This window comes from Anopheles merus, chromosome X (assembly GCF_017562075.2).
Source record: "Anopheles merus strain MAF chromosome X, AmerM5.1, whole genome shotgun sequence".
Classification (NCBI taxonomy): domain Eukaryota; kingdom Metazoa; phylum Arthropoda; class Insecta; order Diptera; family Culicidae; genus Anopheles; species Anopheles merus.
In genome coordinates this window covers 3,578,061-3,598,873 of record NC_054081.1, presented here as the reverse complement: position 1 = coordinate 3,598,873, position 20,813 = coordinate 3,578,061, and the positions used below count along the sequence as shown (strand labels likewise).

The 20,813-nt window shown below is 46.1% G+C and overlaps 1 protein-coding gene across 1 annotated transcript in view; it reads left to right on the top strand.

The window, feature by feature from the left end:
* The window catches only part of LOC121589398 (irregular chiasm C-roughest protein-like), a 200,434-nt gene that overhangs the window by 139,905 nt on the left and 39,716 nt on the right, over positions 1-20,813 (top strand). Inside the window, exon 3 of the mRNA XM_041908310.1 lies at positions 11,635-11,695. The gene's annotated coding sequence lies outside the window, so the exon portion shown is untranslated. The remainder of the gene's footprint in view (positions 1-11,634; positions 11,696-20,813) is intronic.

Sequence of the window (20,813 nt, the reverse complement as noted above, 5' to 3'; positions counted from 1 at the left end):
CAAACAAACAAACAAAAAAAGGACAATTACTTTCAGCCCGAAAGTATACTGCCCACATTACAAATGCACCATTTGCGAAGCAAAAGGGCGCTCCTAAGCAGGGCAAACAATTCAAAACGGCACCGGACCGGATCGTTGCTCAGGTATGCTAAGCAGCTTTCGAAGCAGCTGACCCCCAAACTCCCCCGCCTTCCCGCCCTCCGCCAACCGTCCCGTTAGGCCAGCTTAGATTTAATAACATAATTACGCCCGCGTTTGCATGAACGCGCTGAACGCGGCCCTTCACGGCCCGGCACCCGGAAAAGCGCAGCAAATCTTTACGCTCATTTGCAACCCACACCCCCGTGGACGCGGTCCCATGCCCCTCCCGGTTCACCCGGTGCCGGCCCGGGCCGCATATCTTAGCCGCCGATAAAAGTAACGATAAACATAAAAATATTCTAACCGAAAAGCGGTAAAACAGCTTTCGCTAAGCGCTCGGGCGCCGTTAGGGCATGAATTCATTAGGCATCACCCGTGTTACCCCCCCCCCCCTCCCCACCCATCCTGCGTGTACGTGCAGTTTTTGGGGTTTGGGGTTGGCAAATGAAATTCAGCAACGGCTAAAGGTAATTGATTTTTTGCTCCCGCCCGAGCTGTGAAGGGTGTGGAAGAGTAATTTTGTTTTTTTTTTGTTTTTTTTTGTTGGGTTCCTTTCTTCGTTTATGTGTCCTCCGAGCTGCGAGCTTGAGCTCCGCAAATGCCATGACTGGTCGCCAGCCCCATAAACCAGGGAGGGGAAATAAACATTTACCACGCCCGTGCACCTTTCGCGCGCGCGCCCCAGCTCCGGCGAAAGTATTAACGGGCGTAATTCACGGTCAGCTCCAGATGTTTTACATCTTAATTTTTATGTTTCCTTGGCCCCGGGCGCGTGATTTCCACCCCGATCGGTGTGCGGGGTGTCAGCACACACGCCGCCACCGGATCAGTTCCGATCGGACACTCATTTCTCATTGGAGTGCAGCGCTGTTTGTGCGAAATGCTGGCCCCAACCGGGACGATCGAAATCTCGGGCGTTGTGTCCCCCCCCCCCTGCCCGGGGGAATGTGGGGCGAAAGGGCGGGTTGGTTTGGCAGGCGGTGAAAATTAAAAATGATTTACAGCGCACAGAGATTCCAGCGAAGCGGAGAGGCGGACATTCGGACGCAATCGTGGTGTGGCCGATGAAGAAGCCCGAGCACGGAGCTGCCGAAGAGGCGCAGAAAAAAGGCACAAGTCAAGGAGGGGTTGCACCCCGGCACCGGCCACTAGGAGGGACTGGATTTAGGGATGGGCGGTGAGCAAATGGATGACTTTTTGGCATCGGACAGTGCGCGCTCTGTGTGCAGCGGAAGCGCACGGTGGAATGCGCCGGGGAGGAATGTGGTCGAAATTGAAAGCCATAAATTGGCTAATGGCATTTAAATCTCCACATCCTCCACACCTCCCCGATCTGGCACACCACCAGTGGTGGGGCAGGACAGATCTATTCCCGCCGTCAGTGGCACACGAACCAGCGTGCACCTGTATTGTAATCGGATTTTGTTCACATGGAATGTGCCGGATCTGCGCGAACCGTAAGGCACAGGAACCCGTCTGGGAGTAGTATTTATTGTTTCGCCACACAGCGATGCAAAAACGCCCTCGCTGGAACGTGCTGCAAACAGTTTGACCGTAAACTCATCCCCCACACACTGGGATGGAAAAGCAGGGCCAGGAGTGTGTTTCATTTACGAGCGAGCGACTGTTTGGCTATTGTTCTTTGTCGATTCAACGATTTCGAGCAATCATGTGTGGAGTTTTCGCGCAGTTTTCGAGCAGATTGGATTAGTTACTCAAACTTAGTGATTTTTAGTGCTCTTTTGTATTAAATTTGGTATTATATGTTTGCTTCTTAGCCAATAGTGAGAATGGTTTTTAAAAGGGAAATTATTAATCTTCATAGTATTGGTATTGGAGAGCAAAAACTCTCCGTCCCTCAATGACCCTAACCCAGCGGTCGGCAGCCCTTTTAGGAAAACAGCAATAATACAAATTATTTTGTTTCTAAAACTTTATAATGTAATAATTAAAGCAAAATAATAGAAAAACCGCATTCTCCTGGCCTGCGGCTTTAAATCATTTACTAAATTTGGCCCTTTGCCTCAAAAGTTTGCCCACCGCTACCCTCTAAACCTTTGCCAATGAGAACTAGTGATGATAAAAATGAAGTTTTTGTCGGAATCGATTCTGGCTGGCTCCGATGTTTTCTGGAATCGATTCCGGATAGTAGGTCCGGATTCATCGGTTCCGGAATCGAAATCGGCTCTCAGATCGAAGTTGGCTTCGAAATCAGAACTGGATTCGAAGCGGAGTCGGTTTCGGCATCTCTATAAGTTAAGGAATTTAGGTCCAATAATGATCCGTATAGTCCGTGATGGTATTGATAGCCGCAAAGAATCCAAATTTACTAATAAACGCACCATTGCTATGAAGATTCTCGTACTGACTTCGCTTCTGAATTTTCTTATTTGAATTCAAGAACTGATTCTCATTCGGGATGCATTGCGATTCCCAGTTCGATTCCGATTCCGCACCCCGAACACGGAATCGGAAACGTGTAGGTCTGAGTCCGAGCTCGCACCATTAATGAGAGCAAGGACAAATCAAACTGCTCGAATATACATATTTCAGAAATCTCGAAGGCAATTTTTCCTGCATAAAAAAGTTTAAAATAAAAATGGTTTTAAGACTTACATACAAAACTTATACATTTCCACGACAACTCTTTCCCATTTCCATTTTTTCCCCGGCACCAAAACCCTTCATCTACCAAACGAAACCTAACCTAGAAATACGAGCGGCAAAAACGTCTACCAAAACGAGTTGAAAATTGATTAAAATGATCCAACAACTAGCCCCGCCCCACTCGGCACAAGCATAGGGGCGGCAGCTGCACTTTGTGATTGAATTCGTCAGATCCTCCCTTCCTTCCCCTCCTCCTCCTCCTCCTCGCGCTCCCACTACAAACGTGCACCCCCACCTCCCCCAAAAAGATATCTCAATCATCTTCCACCTTCTCGAATGCAGCAACAAAAAAAAAAGACCAAAAAAGGCCCCATCCCCCGTTTCCCATATTGTGCCGATAACGATTTCATCCTTCCACGATTTGGGCGAATGAAAAGATCGGAGAAAATCCGGCTCCTGCTCCACTGCCCCGGCAAAGGGCCGTGATAATAAGACAACATTCAAATGTATCGCCTCACTGCACCGCATATTCGTTACCAGTCGATTGCCACCGTTGCATCTTCGTTATGCTGCTGGGGCCCGCCTGAAAACGCAGGCGGGGGGTGGGGGGTGGGAAGGCGGAGGACGAGGAGGTGAACGGCACCGTATAACGAAGGCTGACATCCTGCTTCAAAGTTGTCACCGTGCTGTGTGGGCGTGTGTGTGTGTGCACACTGTTGCATCTATTTGATTTGCTCCGTGCAGTTTTCCCATTTTTGTCAGCTCTCTTTTCTCTTTTCTTTTTTTTTGACAAATAACAAAGCACATGTATGCCATGCCCCCCCCCCGATTTTCTTATGCTCGTCTTGAGACGCGGCCGAAGGAAACATGCTGGTTCACATCGGTGCAAGTGTGCGAGTGTGCAACCTTGTTCTGGGGTCGTTTTTTGTGTTCCCTCTGCACCCCTTTCTTTTATGTGAAGTCTTCGCGAATATGCTCCAACTATGGGCCCGGCCAAAGTCACTGCCGAAACTGGAAAAGGCAGAACGCGCATATAAAAACGTCTTGCACACAACACACACACACACGCGCGCACAGGGAACACAAGGGAGAGACTTTCAATCACACACAGCGAGACGTGCGATTCTATAAATAAGGCCCCACCGTCCGGAAAATAGCTCTCCGGCTAGACGAGCGCAAGAAAAAGGAAGACAACAGCAGTAACATCAACAAAAACTGAATACGAAACATCTCTCCGTTTGGTGGTGTTGCATGTTATTTGTCCTCCCTTTTTTCTCCCTTTTTTTTTGCACGCCTGCACTCGCTTGCGTTCATTCAAACAAATGCATGCACGCGGCTGTTTCGGGGCACCATACGTGAAAATTAAATTCAAACAGCAATTCCACGGCCCCCACCGCGGCTGTGTGCGGTCTGTGGCCTGTTGGTTTGTATGTGTGTGTGTGTCCCTTTCTACTGCCACGGTAAAGATAAACACGTGTGCCGTCGTGGCGGACGAACCATTAAAACACAGTTTCTTCCTGTTTAAGTAATAAAAGCGTAATAAACCGAAGCGTCCGCTAAGGCAAGTGGTCCGTGGTTTTGCCGTCCGAATGAAATGTTTAAATGATCGGTGGGTTTCGTTGTGGTTTTTTGCATCTCTTTAAGCACCATCTCAAAGTAATGTGAGTGGTCGGGCTATGCAAATGATTTAAATTAAGGTTACTTTTGACGGAATAATGTAATACATTCAAACTCAAACTCGACCAACCTTATTAGCTTGGGGATAGTGTTTCATGTTAAGATCATTTACAAAAAAAACTGTCGGGATCTCCTGGTTAACATATAGTTTTATCAATAACTAAATTACTCATCACACAAGACATCAAAATTACGATGAAAACATATATTTAGGATAAAATAGTCGCGTTACATCAACAACTGTCAAATTTATTTGGAAAGTGTGTTAGCAGATGTTTTTTACAACTATTCCTGCTGATAGATAAGCCTGATAGATTGCTGCTGATAGATAAGAGGCGATCCCGTGGTACAGTCGTCAACTCGAACCACTCAATAACATGCCCGTCATGGGTTCAAGCCTAGAATGGACCGTGCCCCCGTAGCAAGGAATGACTATCCGGCTGCGTCGTAATGAATAAAGTCTCGAAAACCTGTATCAACCGGCTCCAAGTAACATTTTAAGTCTTATCATAGTTTGAACGTTGTTGTTAAGGTTTTTCCATTAAGCCTCCCTTTTTCATTTGAATGTCTTGTACGACCAAATACGACTATAATAAAACTCTTTTAAGACTGATAGGGTCCATCTACAGAACACTGTTAAGACTAATTGTTAAAACCATTTCTAGATGTGATGTGATGTGAAGATGTGAGGCGTACACAAATTATCAAAATTACAGCTTATTGCTATCGATATGTTCTTGAGACGGCAATGAAGTAATGATTGTGAAGTCATAATAATGGTTGAGAATTTTTTGAGATTTTTTCTGATTCTGTAATCGCTCGCGTATGAGCAGAATTCCTTGCCAAGAAAATTTCACTGTTGAGATACATTATAAAAATTTAAAAAATATCAAAGCGCCTCTATAATACAGGGTTTCCACGATTTATTGGCTAGTTCCCATGATTTTTGGTGCGTTCCTACGATTTTTGGTCGTATCCTATACAGTTTTGGTTCGTTCCCATAATTTATTGGTATTCCTATTGGATATCAATACAATTGGACCAACAAAATATGGGCACCTACCAAAAATTGATGGGAACCAACCAATACATCGTGGGAAACCCTGTAAGCAACTTTTTAGCTGAAAAATAAATTATTTTAGAATATTGTTTTCATTGAAATGACCTCAATTTGCACAAAAAGCTTTTTCAAGGCTGTGGCATAATAAACATGACGAAACATAATAAACATAATAAAAATGAATAACGAGTCTTAAATGCTTAAGAATACGTTTACTGGATGGTTAAAGCTAGGCATCTTATAAGTCTTATAATACAGTCTTATAATAGCTTTCAAAACGTTTTAAAGTTTTAACAACATTAAAGACTGTTAAGCATCCTCAAAATAAATGTTAAAACTATAAGGCTTAGTACACTCATAGTAAAGCATTCTTTAGACATGTTTAAGGGTAAAAGCTATAGGAAATGTTTCTTGGGACACGTTCACGTAGGATGTTAAGCCAAATAGAAGAAGAAAATAAGCCATTTCAATTATTCATATTTTCACTTATGGATAGGATGATGGAATTTGGGAAATAGTTGGTGAATTTTGACTATTTTAAATTATTTATTATAGTTAATGTAATTTATTTATTTTATATGCCTGTTGATTAGTAGTTATTTGAGCTTAGATTCCAGTATAAGAAGGCACAGGACTCTCTTTTCCTTCGGCTTATGGCTAATCGACAGAACTATATTCTAGGACCTACGAATAAATTCGTAAGAATTGGAATAAATAAATTCTAGGAATGTACCATAGGTATTTTTGTGTTTATCGATAGAGCCGAACCAACAAACTATAAGCTAAATGTCAAATATGTGGCAGCTTTAATGGCTTCTTGATAAACATTCAAATCTCCTTCCCAATTCAGTTTAACAGATAACCTGAAAGAGTTTGTGAAAGTGCACTACAAGAATTTTTAATTTAACTCGGTTCTCTACATAGTTTACGCTTTTCTTATTCTTGGAAATAAGCTGAAATATAATCTAGGATTTTTCCATTATCAGATTTACATGAATCCTAAAAAACCATTGGTAATGGATATGTTTCTTCAACGAAACTTGTTATCGATGTAGACTGTTGGAGTGAACCGTTTAAGTATAATCTAGCTAGATTGATCGATTTTTCGAGTTGTTGCTTTAATATTTCTAATAAGGCTAATAGGATTCATTGTTTTGTGGTTAACTCTATTAGAAGCCTTCTCAATGTCGAGTATTGTCTGGAAAATATTGTTTGACTATTGGAAGAGTGGCTATTGCAACAATTTCTTGCACCTTTTAATCTTCTTCTCGGTATGGAACAAAAATGAGAATATCACCTCAGTACTGCTCGCAGTTGGAAATAAAATTCCCTATTTTCTTCACCGCAAATGCTTCCCCAATTTCCCTGTTTGCGTACGGCAACGGCAAACTATGATTCCGATACGCCGTCCCGTTCACAAAGACACACAGCCCCCCCCCCCCCCCCCCCCCCCGCAATTTAAATCGGCTGCAAATCATTCCATTCAGCCGGGCGAAAGCGTTCAGCGTCTCGACGGCAGGGCGGCAAACAACCCAACCCAACCGCGAGCTGCAGCTGGAATGTCTCAGGCCGGTCACATACCGCGACACAAAAGACGAAGCAAAACGGCACGGCGAAGGAAGGCCAGCGGGGGAAGCAGGCGGGCGGAGGCGGCAGGATGTTTGCGTAGCGTTTGCGGAGCGGATGCTGTCAAGACGAAACACATGTCCCACAGACCAGGGGTCCCCACCAGGCCACGCTCACGCTGACTGATGTGCGAAATTAGCGTCACAACACACACACACACAGCCAGACATACAGGGAGAGGAGTGAGAGAGAGAGAGAGAGAGAGAGATGCATCCATTCCCCTTCCCCGGGGACGAATGATGCGCGTACGTCAAACACCATTCCAGGCAGCTTCTGTCTGTCTGAGCGATACGCAAGCCTTTAACGATTCTTTTTGTTTTGTGTGTGGTTTGCGTTGCCGCCACATATTTTTGTCTCGCCATATCCGTTGCATCTGTGGGTGAATGAAGTTTTCCTTTTGGTGTGGCTTAAATGGAAATGTGTCGAAATGCACAGCAGAGAGGGAAGGGAGCGGAGTAGCAGACAGGAATGTTAAAGACGGCTGGCTGCGACGGACGTGCTGAAACGTGCAATTAATGCATCGACGCCAAACTGGCAGAACGACCTCCGCTCCGAACGAGTCAATCAGAGTGAGGGTTTCCTTTTCGTTTTTTTCAAAACAGTTTCAATGTACACGACTCTTACCGCGCCTAAAGGTAGGCAATGCCGGTCTTACCGCTTTCACTCCTGAAGGTAGGCAAACGGCGCAACATTAGCAGCCTAACTTGATTTTGCAGCTTCTTTTTAGCCGAAGCGACACAATAAATATGAAATACGCCAAAGAAACGTACCTGAACATGGACCAATGTCCACTCGTCCACGATCGGAAATCGGTTGGAAGTTGTGTTCGGTCCCAGCCTGTCCCGCTTGTCCCCCAAACACCCCGGAGTGAGGTGAGATATTTGCTGGATCATTTTTTTCCCACAAACAACCCAAAGGGCGGAGAAACTAAACTGCAAAAAGCAATCTTTTATCGTTTTTTTGTCCTTCTTCTTCTGCCAGAACGCTCACTTCCAGTGCACCGGGGCGAATTCTACCATTGTGCTTGTATGTGTTTGTGTCATGTGTGTGTCGTGCTTTCTTTTTTGGTCGTTGTAAGTACAAACCAAACATTTATCTGTTTGTAAGGTCCCCGTGTTTTCTGTTTTTTTTTGTTACTTTGTGCTTCTGCTCCCGACCTAACTCGATGTACGGTCCGAGGAACGAATGTTGTTACTGCTCGTGCCTCTTGTGTGCACTTGTGTGTGTATGTGTGTGTGTGTGTTTGTGTACCGCCGATGACATCCGGGGCTCGAGTTCTTACCAGCATTTCCAGCAGTTCGGCGTGTTACTGGGATGTACGTGGCCACGGCAGCATCCGTGCTTATCCAGTCGAATTTCCGGTGTGCTCCCATTCGTACGTAACCCTTCTCGCTATCGCACTCCTCGCCCCCCCCCCCCCCCTTTTCCCCTTCTCCCCGCACAATGGCACGTTGCATAATACATTTCACGAAAGCCAAAGTGACAATGTCGTCTTCCGGCATTGGAAGTTATTTTTGTTCGGCTCGCTTCAAGTAGAACATCTTACACGTAAACCAACCCAGCTTCCCGATGCCGCCCGCCCGCTCTGCGGACAGCTACACGAGGCAGCAACACACCGCACAGCTGCCCTTACCCCTTGCTGCTACCGGGGCGTTCGCGAAAGCGGGTAAATAAAATCGTGAAAATGGCTCAATTTAACCATCTGTCAGCGATAATGCGGCAACATTTTTCACAACCTGGCACAGCCGCGCTGCTGCTGCCCTAGCCCCCGTACGGTTTTCTTCTCGTTTTGCCCTTCTTTTCTTTGCTGTTGGCAAGCGCTTCCGATTGCGAGTGGCAAAAGTTCTAATCGGAAAATGAGATTGTTTCAGTCGAATGGGAAAAGCAAACCGAACAAAAGCCATGCAAGTGGTTTTCACTCACGCGTCAGCCGCTCCGCTGTGCTGTTGTCAGTTGTCATCAATATGACAGCGCTTTTACTTTGAACAACACACACACACACACACAGAGACATGGAGACCCAATGTCAACGCAATATGGACTGAATGATTTAAGTGCTACGAAGAAAGCAACCGTTGCAGCAGAAGTTGCACTACACGCGACACGGTACGGGGCCGCGCGTTGCTGGTGTAATTGCAACGGCGAAGAGGTATACCTTCAGGCGCTTCAGCCGGAGTGCTGTGTCGCGCAAACCGGATTTGTTTCGCTTTTCAGTGGTACTCCCACAGGAAGCAGAACACTCCTACACACACACGTACACTCACACATGCATTATGTGTTGTTTGCTTTGCTCTCTCTCTGGCTCTCTCGCAAACCACTTGCCTCCCCTGAAATCCCCCAGAAGTCCTTTAATTAACAAAGTAACGCCGCGTGCACCTACACGGTTTTACGTGTGTGTGTGTGTGTGTACCGAGTACTGAGCTCACTGAGCTATAAATTACCACCACCCACTCAACACCGGCTTCCCCACGAACCCCCAACCGGGTCACGCCTGAACAAAAGCAAAGCGGAGCGGAGCAAATGCGCAACACGAAAATAACTCCACTGCACGCCCCCCACTCTCCCACCATGTTAATGGTGAAAAATGCATAATTTCCAACCGACTTCCCCGGCAAATGCCACCGGCGGCTGTCACCGGGGAGAGGGGGACAAATGGTTTGCTTGTTCGTCTTCGATACGAGCACTTTCCGGGAGGGGGCGGTGCCAAAAGGTTACCTTTGGGAAAATTAGAACCAGCTCGACGAGTCCAGCCGGGATGCGGTTTTGTACTGCGCGCGAAGGCATTGCATTAACCTACTCCTTGGTGAGTTAATTTCCATTGCTGTTGTTGTTGTTGTTTTTTCTTCTTCTTTCAACTTATCTGTAATTATGAAAATGTTTTCAAAATTCGACGTACATCCAGCTCAAACCGAAAGCATCAGGTCTGTGTTGCGTGACAGTTGCGAAGAATGGAATGTGCAGGAATGTAAACTCAGTTTTGTGCTTTGCTTTTCATTTCTATCAATTCTCATCTAAGGAATCAAAAATCTGTCACACATGAATTGTGAGAGCTTACTCCAGCTTTTATGCATATAGCTCTGCATTGAATCAATGCAAGACAAGCGCATTTTATTTGCAGAATTAATTTTGATTAATTACTACACTGAGCTTTTACGGAGCTTTAGTGAGCGTGCGGAGCTGCAACAGAGCATTGAGCTACGGTGAGCTTTCGGAGTGACATTGAGGATACGGAGATGCATTGAGCGTGTAGAGCTACAACAGTGCCAAGTAGCGAATTGCAGCGTGCCGGGCTGCATCAGAGCGCTGAGTAATGTAAAGAGTGTGGAGCTAAATAGAGCGTCCGGAGCTGCAATGTGAGTTCGGAGCTAAATACATCGAGTTAGCAAAGTAACATTGTGAATGTGAGGTTACATTGAGGATGCAGGGATAAACTGTTCCAGCAGAGCTACACACTGATTGTAGAGCTACGTTGAGCGTATGGAGCTACAGAAGAGCCTGGAGCGTATGGTGAGTCCAGAGCTACATGGAGGGTCAGTGACTGTATTATGTTAGCGAAGCCACCAGCAGCTGAGCGCTGAGTAATGTAAAGAGTGTGGAGCTAATTAGAGCGTCCGGAGCTGCATCAGAGCGCTGAGTAATGTAAAGAGTGTGGAGCTACTCAGAGCGTCCGGAGGTGAAATGTGAGTTTGGAGCTAAATACATCGAGTTAGCACAGGAAGATTGAGGATGCAGAGTGAAATTGTTCCAGCAGAGCTAGACACTCATCGTAGAGCTACGTTGAGCGTATGGAGCTACGAAAGAGCGTGGAGCGTATTGTGAGTGCAGAGCTACATGGAGGGCCAGTGACTGTATTATGTTAGCGAAGCCACCCGTGCAGAGCTACATTGTAGATACCGAGATACATTGATAATGTAAAGTTTTAAAAGCGGCTTTTAGCTTACGAAATTACAGCAGAGTTTTGAATAATGTAAAGAGTGCGGAGCTAGTTTGAGCGTTCGGAGCTACATTGAGTAAGCGAAGCCACATTAAGAAATGTGAAGCTACATTGAAGCTGTGGAGAAAAACTGTTCCGGCATAGCTACATACCGGCTTTGAGCGTGCAGGGCTGCAGCAGAGCTCTGAGCTACATACAGTGAGCTTGCGGAGCTACTTGAAGCGCTCACCTCTCTTTGGCAATTTGGTAGAGATCCTTCCCCACACTTATTACACGATCGCGGAATAAAACGATATTACTCACCGGGTTTTAACGTTGCCATCTTTTCCGTTAAAATGTGCATGCATTCCGCCTAAAAGTATGCAAACTGTGAAGCAAATTCCATTTAAAAAACCCGCTAAATGCTTCAAACATCTCGCTTGAAGTTGGGATTAGAGTCACACTCTAAAAAAAAAACAAATAAATTGTATCCTTTTTGTGACACTATCCTTCTCGAAACATATCGACAAGATGTGAATGTAATGTTAGTCCATCTTATTCATTTCTATCTCTTTTTATCTCTCCCTCTCTCTCTCTCTCTCTCTCTCAGGGGCTTCTGGCGAAAACAGCACAACCATCGCAAAGCTTCCAGCGCCACGACACAAAACGAGGTATGCACCATATTGTTCACAATGCAGCAGCAGCAGCAACCAGCCATATGAGGGAATGCTCGCGGATTGCAGCACACTCGCTAGAGATTTGCGCAAAATAATTCGGTCCCCAAACACTTTGCCCCCCGTCCCGCCGCGTAACAACGGGCCGATCGTGCACGGCATAACCGGCACCTTTTCGCTGCTTGCAAGTGGCGACGGTGTTGCCGTTGGTATGGCGGGTATCTTTTTGTTGTTTGCAGCGGCATCTTTTATCGCTGCCAATGTAAGTCTTAAAGCGAAGACGCCCGAGCTTAGAACGGACCTTGTAGCGAGGCGAAACAAAAAAACAGAAACTGTGAAATAAACTCCTTTGAGCCGAAAAGGGACTTAAGTTCATTCGGTTGTTGTTTTTTTCTCTTCTTCTTTACTTTTGCTATTCGGCATTCACAGCGGGGCTCGCTTCGGGGATGCGAAACGCTAAAATGTAAATGAGCTGCTTCTTTTGAAGCAGAGGAAGGTGAGCGTCTGGCACGCACACACAGAAGGGCGCGAGCTTTTCAGATCACGCTCAGCTTTCGAAGCGCTTTGGTGCCATAAAATATAACAAGAGACACGCCGAACAGACCGACGACAACAACGGCAGCCCAAAAAAAAAGCATGAAAGAACAGGGCCATCTTGTCGCGTTTTCCAAAAAAAAATAATAATAAAACCTTCACCACAAGCAAGGCAGGAGGGACGAGCGTGAAATAGATAAAGCGACTGCACTTTTCGAAACACAGCCCAGCTGTCAAGCGTGGTCCATCGCCGAGCGGCCGCGGGTAAAATACCATCGTTCCGTAAAGTTCTAAAAAGCGGAATAACAAGATTATTAATTTGTTTACATTCTAGATTTCGAGCATTATCCCAATCCCCTCCTCCTCGACACGACCACCCACAACCCCTCCGACCGACGCGCGATGATGCCACAGTTGGAGAGCAGTGCCCTTTTTCTGTCGAAGGCGATTTTTTTTTTGTTGTTGTTAAGGGCGACTCCTCCGATTTCGGGGGCCTTTGCTGGGTGCGCTGGCAGGCCAAATTGAATTTGGCTTGTTTTAATGAAGCATTTGCGGCGTGCAACTGCGGGAAATGAGATACATTTTGCTTCCGTCTCTCTTTTTCACCCTCTCTCCCTCTCTCTTTCGTCGGCCACAATTCGTCGTAAAGACTTTTGCGCCCACTTGCGATTGATAGCGGGGCAGTGGGAAAAAGGGAAGCCTTCGCCTTTTAGGTGCGGCTGATCTGCGGCGGGTTTTTTTTCCCCGACGCCGCTTTTGTTTCGGCTCAACCCATCTCTGACGGACGACGTTTTTTCCCCCTTTGATGTCCAATGCGGCGGTCAAAACCGTCGGGCGGAGGGAAGAGAGGACGCCAGACGCAGGCACCGGGGTCCCTTACTGGCTGGTGGAAAGTGGATGATAAGCGGATTAACGAGCAGCTGTATTTCGCCCCTTGCTGCGTGCTATGCTAACAAGCTGCAGCAACAGCAGCATAGATACGGTATAGTTCGGTAGCTCACTTTACCGTGAAAAGCTCTACACCCATCCCACTGCTCGCCAAAGCTCAGTGTCTTACGTGCTACGCTATGGGAGGGAAATTCTTAGAGAAAATGCAAAAAACACTAGCTCCAAGAGAAAGATAGAAAGAGAGAACGAGCGAAGAACGGGAAAGACAATTGGGAGCCGTCGATAAGAGACGGCTGCTGGCCGTACTTTTGGCATGGTGCGCTTCCCAATTGTGTTCGTTTGATCCCGGGCCCTGCCGCTCCGCCCCGGTGTTAATTTCCTTTCTTGTTCTAGCTCTCTTTCCTTGCTGAGGGTTTTTTTCCTTGCCCATTGCAGTCCAGTCCAGGCCAAAGAAGACAAAAAAAAAACCGCTGCTGAAACCCTTTAAAGGGTACGAACATTTTTTGCATGCTTTTTGTGCTGATGCTGGAGCGTTTTCATTTCAAGGGAAAATAGCAACTCCGAGCGACATCGAGCGACAGCTCTCGAGCAAGTGGCCAGCGTGATCCGTTAAGAGGCAAGTTGCCCTCGGATAAGGACGACGCTTCCATCGTGCAAGCGAGCGGGAACAATTAAATTGCGACCATTATCCGCTGCTCCGACGGGCGAACCGAGCAGAAGCCGCGCGGTGCCAACGATCTTCAGGTCGGTGTGGACGTCCAGCTTCACCTTTTAGTTGGGTACAAGTTTCTGTTCACCACGATTGCATTAAAAGATTGTTGCGTGGCGATCTGGCGTGGCCACCATTGGGCACGCAACCGTTTGGTGAGTCTGGTTTTGGGTTCTGCTTCGCACTCCATCTATCGCATCTTAGGTTTATCACGCCGGTTTTATACTTTCTCTGTGTGAGTGCCAATAAGACAATAAATAATGTGGACTCTCGTATAACAAGCTTAATCTGTCCCTGCAACTCCCTTGTAACACGAATAACTTGTGATGCAAGAGGCTTTTTTCTCAAATAATATCTTGGAATAGTGAAGTAATTGGTTCCAGGACTGCAAATGAACTGCTATGTAAGGATATATATGAATCTCAGAACTATGGAGCATGTCTTCTTAATAGTAAAAACTGCTGCAATCTAAAGATGTTAAAAAGATCTCTCGCCCGTTTAGGTCCAGGTTTAATTCTTGCTGTTCAGATATGTCCTGCTAGACATTGCTCATTTCATTTCATTTGGATACTGGATCTATACCTGGAGATCCTGAAAAACTCGCAAGCAACACTCATCAAAGCACAGTTGGGCAAGACGCTATTGTACGAAACTTCTTTTCCTGGCGATAGCTTTAAATCAAACGATTTTTAGTATTGAAACACTTCCCATCCGCTTGGACAATAATCAAAATGAAAGAAATGCTCCATGAGGACCGATTGTGATCTTGATGATGCCAAACAAGCGTATCAAAAACAATAAACGAAATTGCTCGTTATGCGAGATCTTACTCGCTAAGAGAGCTATTTATTGTGCAAGTAGGTTTAATAAAGGGGTACTCGTTATGAGGAACACATGACAAGGATAAGATCTTACGTCCCTCCTGAAGTATTCTGATTACTGACTTGGGCAATTTGATTCTTTTCAGTGAACGCGAGCGATGTAGTTCGGTCAGTATGATGAACTAAACGCGTGCGGTAGGTCAGTCGCTCAATTCCAATTGAGCTTGAGCTAACTATCTTTTTTTTTAAATATAATGTTCTATTTTATCGAAATTTTAATGCAAGAACAGAAAGTTACTGCTTTTAAGGCTGTAATTTTAATTATAAATACAGTCAGTCCGAGATACGCGGTTTATGCATAACTATGCAACTAGGTGTTTGCATTAAACCATGTATGTATCACAACTTATGCAGAATTTTTAAAAATTTCAGAGTTTTAAGAGTTTTTCAAATTTTCTGCAAAACAGTAATTTATCTTGCATATGAGAATCCTTTGAGCCAATTGTACTGATTGCATACAAGAACTTAGCAAACGTTGTTCGAGAACAGACTGTATATACTTAAGTTGATTTGTAATGAAAGCTGATCTAAACGAGTAAAATCTGCAAACTTTCTCTTTTAGGTTGCTGTGCGCTTAACGAGTTCTTTTTGTGCGAATGAACTAACCGAACGCGCGTGCGGCAGTGTGTGACAAGAGTTCTTTTTGTGCGGTAGTGTGCGACTGACCCTACTGAATACGCGTGCAGCAGTGTGCGACTGAACTAACTGAACGTGCGTGCGGCTGTGTGCGAACGACCCAACGGCTATGAGTGTTCTTTCTCACTCAGTGTGGGATCAGTGTGCGGCAGGAGTTCTTTTTGTGTGGCTGTGTGCGATTGATCAATCAGACCACGCTAGCAATATGTGCATTATTTCTCACTCAATGTTCGTTATGACACGAACAGTTATCTTGCATATTGTTCTGAGCCCATTTCAGTAAGACCTGTATGCGTGCGGATGACCTACCCGGTCACTTTTTCGCGTGCGGCGATCAACCGCACACTATAGTGAACTGAGTGTACGCCATAGGTCTCGCACAATTGTCCCATGCCTAATTCTGATGGTTTTGCAGGATTTCTCAACTGAATGCTTATCTTAAATACTCAATACTTTCATGAGATTCGATGTAAATGGTGTAGTAGTAGTATTGAGATTCATTGGGCTATGAAAGGTATTCACTATGAAGAAATTATGTGGAGTTGTGGCTTCTATCGATTGAATGGAATAGCTCATTTTATTTATTTTTATTAACTCTCTATCACCACTAGCAAGTCACTCACAAATGATTTCAATCGTTTATTGGTTAACTCTCTGTGTCGACTTGCAACTCACTCACTGTGACTCACGGCGACAAGCATGTTCTAGGTTTCTTTTTCAAAATTCTTGAAGAGTGGTCCTTCCCATCATTCGAGTAGAGCGTAAGATCGTACTCACCGTATTACTCACAACAATCAAGGTACTAAGAAAAGTCGCTCCAAACACGATAGAATCGTCCCATTATCGGAACGATAGTTGCTTTGAATTCTAACTGTAGAGTTCTTGTCTTTCTGCGAACCTAACTAGCAGCGCTCCTACCTCCACGGCCGAAAGCTCACTACCATGTCTAGCACCATCACCACCAGCAGCAGCAAAATAGTGCAAACAAACCGCTGAAAAGAAGCTCGGTTTCGTTCCACCGCTCACTGCAGCCCGATGACTGGCCACCTCCACATCTCTGCCAAAACGCCCCAAAAAACCATTCCGGCTATCTGCCGGTGCACTGTCACTCGTCCCGGCCGCAGCCAACCGTTTCCCGTGGCCCGATCAATTATTAGCGTGTCCGGGTGTCCCACCGCAGGCCAAAATGTAAATTTCAACAACCTTTTCTCCCACCAGACCAAAAGCGAAACCAAAAGAAAGCAACAAAAAAAAGGAGGAAGAAGCTAAATAAACCCGGAAATAATCCCGGAGCGCGCGCGCGTGTGTGTGTGTGTGTGTCGGCGAGTGAAGTGGTTCGAACTGGCAGGACTTCATTTCGTTTGTTGGTCACGAAACTGTCCTTCCTTTGTTGGAGTTAAATCGCGGTGGCCATCCTTTACCCCCATTTTCGAGCCCGCCGGCGCTCGTTTCACTTTTGTGCTGGAAGTGTGTTTTTCTCTCTCTCTCTCTCTCTCTCTCTCTCTCTCTCTCTCTCTCTCTCTCTTTGTCACATTTGCCTGAGCGCCATTTTGCTCCTCCGCCACAGTCCGCCGTAGTGCCGCACGGCAAATGGTGCCGCTTTACAATGGACACACGGAGATATTTATGGCGCTTTCTTAACCAAAAACGGCTTCCGCGAATCCACTCCCCCTCCCCCCTCCCCCGTCTCCGCTCCTCCGCCGGAGCTCATCTCTACCGACTCTCGTGAGGGTTTTTGAGCAAATGTAGCTTCCATTTTGGAAAATTTTATTACCATCAGCACCGCCACCACCACCGCCGTGGAGGGAAGCAGTCGGTTTGAGGCTTTGAATTATTTATTTTCCAAAACACACACACATTGCCGGCCGGATGGATGGATGGAGATGGATCGATGGGGGGGGGGGATGGTGGAAAGCCAAACAAAAAAAAAAGAAACCCCGCGAGCATCTCCCGCAGGAATCTTGCCCCTGTTGGGCGGATTTCCCGCCCCGGCAGTGACTAGGCGAGTGAAACGAAAGTGCTTTGAAAACCGATTCCGAACACCAGTTTTGTGCTTCCAAACCCCTCCCCCTCCCAGAACTCGGCTATCGATGGCCGCCGCCATCAAACCGGCCGGAACCGAACAAAAGACGCTGATCCTGATTGGCGTGCATCTTGGTCCCGGGTCGGCCAACGGCGCTCGGTGACACCGGAGGGGGCCGGTCCAGCTTTCCATGCTCGTTTGGCGCTCAAAACATGCCACTTCAATTTTCCACAAAATCACAAAACCACCGCACACACACACACACACATCAATGAGGGCTGGGATCCGCTGGGAAATATCGGCGAGTGGATTATCGCGCGCGCGGGAAAACACTGCGCTGGTCCGTCGTTACTCGGGCCGCCGGTTGGCCCCTCGCGCGCGTTGGCACTTTCTTTCATCATCCCCGGTAGGCCGCAGGCCGGCAGAGGAGCCAGCGTAAAAGCGTGTGTGAGAAGGAGAGCGAGAGAGAGAGAGAGAGAGAGCGAAAAAAAAGAGTCAAGTAATAATTTATCGTCACGCATGGCTGTGTACCTATAGGAATAAATAAGCATTGCCGGAAAAGCATAAAATTCCCGCCACCGCCAGGCACTCAAAGCGAACCTCTGCATCTTACCCCCCTCCCCTCCCTTCCCTCTCTTCACCAAGCATCCGTACCCGTTACAATTACATAAGCTCGTGCGGTCGTGCTCGGGGTGAGTGCGGGGCCCGACGCGAATACCGACGATGTTAAAATAATGAATCATTCCCTGCGCTTTGCGTTTTGAAGATACTTCCACCGAGCCCTTTTTCCTCCTCTCTCTCTCTCCCTCTCACTCTCCCTTTCTGTATGTGTGGTACTGTGTGTGTGTGTGTAAAGGACCCACCGCCGCTGGTCCTAAGGGTTTCCTTTCCAGCGCTCAATGCGTGGCGATTTTTGCCGGACCGAATCGCGGCTGGAAACGGGCCCGAGGAGTTTTCCTTTCTTTTTAATAATTCCCCCGCTGTCCCGCTTCACTACCCCTTTTTTGCCCTCGCCGATGCATATCCGGGGCATGAATCATTGCGGTGCGGTGCGATGAACGTCTTTACTGCCCGCCGCCGCCGCCGCTGCTGCTGGAATAAGAAATACAGCAAAGCAGAAATATCATACAAGCCCACACACCTGGAACATACGGGTGTAGCGTGTGTGTGTGTGTGTGTGTGTGTGTGCATTAGCACGGGCATTGGGGAGGGCAAGAAGAAAGGAAAAACAACCCTCCGAGCACCGCTTTATGACATTTACCTTTACACTTTGTAGCGGTTTTAAAGCAATGAAAGAATGTAAGTGTGTGCGGTGGTTCGCTTTTATACCCTCTGCATGACCCTGAGCTCGTGTTGCTTCCGCTTGGGAGCAAATGGAAAAACCACCAATTAAATATAAATTCCATAACACACACACGCAGAGACACCAAGGACATGGATGGAAATGGTGGGTGGAGACCGGTTTGTGGAGCTGCATTTGAAACTCCTTTTCATTTTTAACAAGCCACTATGTTGAGTTTAAGATGTTGTGCGCCTAACCAGTATGCAATTTGCCTTTCCCTTCTATAAATAGTGTTTGCTAGTTTGGACAAGTGAAAGGAAATATCTTTCTCAGTCCAAACTCAGACGAACAATTCTTAAAAGATGACACGCCATGTGATCCTGTGTGCGTGTATGTATGTGTGTGTGTGTGTGTGTGTGTGTGTGTGTGTGTGTGTGTTGTGTGTGTGTGTGGTGTGTGTGTGTGTGTGTGTGTGTGTGTGTGTGTGTGTGTGTGTGTGTTTGTGTTTTTTGTGTGTGTGTTTGTGTTTGTGTGTGGTTTACAATAGAACATACAAAGGAAGATATTTCAACGCGCTTTATAAGTGCCTGAATGTATGCAATTAAATATTTTTACAAAATTTTCATCATATTTCATTAAGTGCAATAAAATTAAAAAAAAGCCACAGATCCGCAAGCAAATATTCGTTCCATTGTATTAAGCGCCTTTAGAGCAACCTTAATCATTTTTAAATGAGCCCCGTTTGCGAACATTGCATACATACAGGCGTTTCCTCAGCTAAGCGTTTGCATGCAAAGATGTGCAATGCTTTGTACATTATTTCTTTTTTAATATCGATCGGTATTTCATTTGTCGTTTGTTCATCGAAGTTTTGCTATTCTGTCAAGCAATAAAAAAAAACACTGCAATCGTTCCTGTTTAAGATATTTTTTAATATTATTATTACGAAATTATAAGTACAAAAATAGACAAAATTACACCAATAGCCTGAATCGGCAGACATGTTCAAGTACATCGGTGCAAATTGTGACAAACACAAAAAAACTTTTCTGCGACCTGCTTAACCGTTGCATCGCAAAACTCCGCCAAATGCTACGGCACGCCGTAATCGTTTTCTTTGTCTTTTAACGTTTAATTTTTAAAGTAGTTTCCACATAAAACCACTCCTTTCGCAACCAACCGGCGACGGCGCAAAGGTCCACCAAAGGTCCGAGCGATACAAAAATTTCAATTTTCTGTGTAACAAACTGTACACACCAACGGACGAGATGGCTCGGTCCACAGCGAGGAAATTGTATCAATTAAGTCCCCTTAATCCATGAATCTCTATCCACCATTCACCAGTGACGGTGAAAACCGGAGGCTCCCGGTCTCAATCAACCCGTGGCGGTTGGGCGATGAGTGTGTGTGTGTGTGTTTGTCCGGTGGAAAATGCGCTCCGTTAAAAGGATCTCGCCCCGGAACGATTAGCCTTAATCACGCTAGTTTATCTTCGTGCCGGTCGGTAAAGGTTCGGCATTCGACAGCCAATGTGGTACCGGACAACCAGCGCGGCCGAGGGGGGGGGCTGCCCCAGCCGATCAGAGATAGCAAGATCTCATTGAGATATTTTTCACCGTCTTCGGTGATGCTGTGCCTCGGGCCGAGTTGTCTAGTCGAACGAACCGTGCTTAGCGAATGTGTTTGAGTGTTGCAAGAATCTGGCCGAATCTGTGTCGCTGTCATAGCGTAACGTGCAAACGTGAGCTTCGCCTCACCACTCTCGATGTTATGGATGTAAGTTTTTAATGTCAAACAGTAATTTGCAAAACACAAATGCGTCACTGCTCTGCTGCAATCCTACCTAATCATGTAAAGCATCATAATAAACCCCTCAAGAGCGGGTTTATTTCTTCACACATGGTACGATTTTTTTTTGAGTAACAAACAAAAAAACTGATCACACCCACTGTAATTCACATTAAAGTGAGTACCAAACATAATCATGCAGCAAACAATGAAGCACACACACCCTTCATTTACACCCTCTTCTCGTCCCCCACTTGCCGCAAAGGGTATTAAATCACGGCACAGGATCCCTCGCGGGATACGTCTAGCAAAAAAAAAAAAAAAAAAGGATGCAGCGTGTGCCTAATGGTGGAAAATTCATTTCAATCACGCGC